Source organism: Natator depressus, chromosome 28, assembly GCF_965152275.1.
Source record: "Natator depressus isolate rNatDep1 chromosome 28, rNatDep2.hap1, whole genome shotgun sequence".
In the NCBI taxonomy this organism is placed as follows: Eukaryota; Metazoa; Chordata; order Testudines; family Cheloniidae; genus Natator; species Natator depressus.
Genome location: NC_134261.1, coordinates 10,690,679 through 10,693,178, shown reverse-complemented (window position 1 = coordinate 10,693,178; position 2,500 = coordinate 10,690,679). Strand labels below are relative to the sequence as shown.

Here is a 2,500-nt window from a genome sequence, read left to right as displayed (position 1 = left end):
CTCCGGGTTGACCTGGTGGCCGCTCGGGACTTAAGCCCGGAGCCCGGGGCAGGGCGGCCCCGGACGGACGGGGCTCCGCCTGGCCCCTGCCCGCGGGGGCAGGCTCCGGGTTGACCTGGTGGCCGGAGGAGAATTAAGCCCGGAGCCCGGGGCAGGGCGACCCCGGACGGACGGGGGTCCGCCTGGCCCCTGCCCGCGGGGGCAGGCTCCGGGTTGACCTGGTGGCCGGACGGGAATTAAGCCCGGAGCCCGGGGCAGGGCGACCCCGGACGGACGGGGCTCCGCCGGCCCCTGCCCGCGGGGGCTGGCTCCGGGTTGACCTGGTGGCCGCTCGGGACTTAAGCCCGGAGCCCGGGGCAGGGCGACCCCGGACGGACGGGGCTCCGCCTGGCCCCTGCCCGCGGGGGCAGGCTCCGGGTTGACCTGGTGGCCGGACGGGGAATAAGCCCGGAGCCCGGGGCAGGGCGACCCCGGACGGACGGGGGTCCGCCGGCCCCTGCCCGCGGGGGCAGGCTCCGGGTTGACCTGGTGGCCGCTCGGGACTTAAGCCCGGAGCCCGGGGCAGGGCGACCCCGGACGGACGGGGGTATGCCGGCCCCTGCCCGCGGGTGCAGGCTCCGGGTTGACCTGGTGGCCGGTTTGCTTTCGGGCCACCAGGTCAACCCGCTGCCTGTATGGGGTTGACCTGGTGGCCGCTTTCCTTCCCGGCCACCAGGTCAACCCGCTGAATGTATGGGGTTGACCTGCTGGCCGCTTTCCTTCCCGGCCACCAGGTCAACCCGCTGAATGTATGGGGTTGACCTGCTGGCCGCTTTTCTTCCCGGCCACCAGGTCAACCCGCTGAATGTATGGGGTTGACCTGCTGGCCGCTTTCCTTCCCGGCCACCAGGTCAACCCGCTGAATGTATGGGGTTGACCTGCTGGCCGCTTTCCTTCCCGGCCACCAGGTCAACCCGCTGAATGTATGGGGTTGACCTGCTGGCCGCTTTTCTTCCCGGCCACCAGGTCAACCCGCTGAATGTATGGGGTTGACCTGCTGGCCGCTTTCCTTCCCGGCCACCAGGTCAACCCGCTGAATGTATGGGGTTGACCTGCTGGCCGCTTTCCTTCCCGGCCACCAGGTCAACCCGCTGAATGTATGGGGTTGACCTGCTGGCCGCTTTCCTTCCCGGCCACCAGGTCAACCCGCTGAATGTATGGGGTTGACCTGCTGGCCGCTTTCCTTCCCGGCCACCAGGTCAACCCGCTGAATGTATGGGGTTGACCTGCTGGCCGCTTTCCTTCCCGGCCACCAGGTCAACCCGCTGAAAGTATGGGGTTGACCTGGTGGCCGCTTTCCTTCCCGGCCACCAGGTCAACCCGCTGAAAGTATGGGGTTGACCTGGTGGCCGCTTTCCTTCCCGGCCACCAGGTCAACCCGCTGCCGGCATGGGGTTGACCTGCTGGCCGCAGAGGGGCAGGCTCCGGGTTGACCTGGTGGCCGGACGGGGATTAAGCCCCGGCTCGGAGCAGGGCAAGCCCGGGCGGAGGGGGGTCCGCTTGGCCCCTGCCCGCGGGGGCAGGCTCCGGGTTGACCTGGTGGCCGGTTTGCTTTCGGGCCACCAGGTCAACCCGCTGAATGTATGGGGTTGACCTGCTGGCCGCTTTCCTTCCCGGCCACCAGGTCAACCCGCTGAATGTATGGGGTTGACCTGCTGGCCGCTTTCCTTCCCGGCCACCAGGTCAACCCGCTGAATGTATGGGGTTGACCTGCTGGCCGCTTTCCTTCCCGGCCACCAGGTCAACCCGCTGAATGTATGGGGTTGACCTGCTGGCCGCTTTCCTTCCCGGCCACCAGGTCAACCCGCTGAATGTATGGGGTTGACCTGCTGGCCGCTTTCCTTCCCGGCCACCAGGTCAACCCGCTGAAAGTATGGGGTTGACCTGCTGGCCGCTTTCCTTCCCGTCCACCAGGTCAACCCGCTGAATGTATGGGGTTGACCTGCTGGCCGCTCTGCTTCCCGGCCACCAGGTCAACCCCCTGCCGGTATGGGGTTGACCTGCTGGCCGCAGAGGGGCAGGCTCCGGGTTGACCTGGTGGCCGGCAGGGACTTCAGCCCCAGGGCCCCTGGCAGGGCGACCCTGCCCTTGTTCCCCAGAAAAGGAGAGAGCTGGCTCGCAGCGGGAAAAGCTGCCTACGGCACCTGGGATTCCCAGGCGGTCACCCATCCAAGTACTAGCCAGGCCCGGGACGGTTTACCTTCCGAGATCGGACGGGATCGGGGGCCTTCCGTCCGGTATGGCCGTAGGCACTCGGCTCCGGTCCGCCTCGTCCCCTTTCCCTTACTGACTCCCCTGCCTCGGGTGGGCCCGATCCTTTTTTCCGTTTTTTTTTTTCGCTCCGGAGGCTTCATGAGCCCCCCCCCAACACCCCTTTGGGGGTCGGTGAAAATTTTTTTTTCAGACTTCCAGGGGCCCGATCCTGGCCGCGGGCACCCGGCTCCGGGCACCCGGCTCCGGG

The 2,500-nt window shown here is 68.0% G+C and overlaps 1 non-coding gene across 1 annotated transcript; it reads right to left on the bottom strand.

The window, feature by feature from the left end:
* Positions 1-2,171: 2,171 nt before the first annotated feature.
* On the bottom strand, positions 2,172-2,290 carry LOC141979774 (5S ribosomal RNA). Its single transcript, XR_012637166.1, has one exon. It is a non-coding gene; the product is annotated as a 5S ribosomal RNA (ribosomal RNA).
* Between the last annotated feature and the right edge of the window lie 210 nt (positions 2,291-2,500).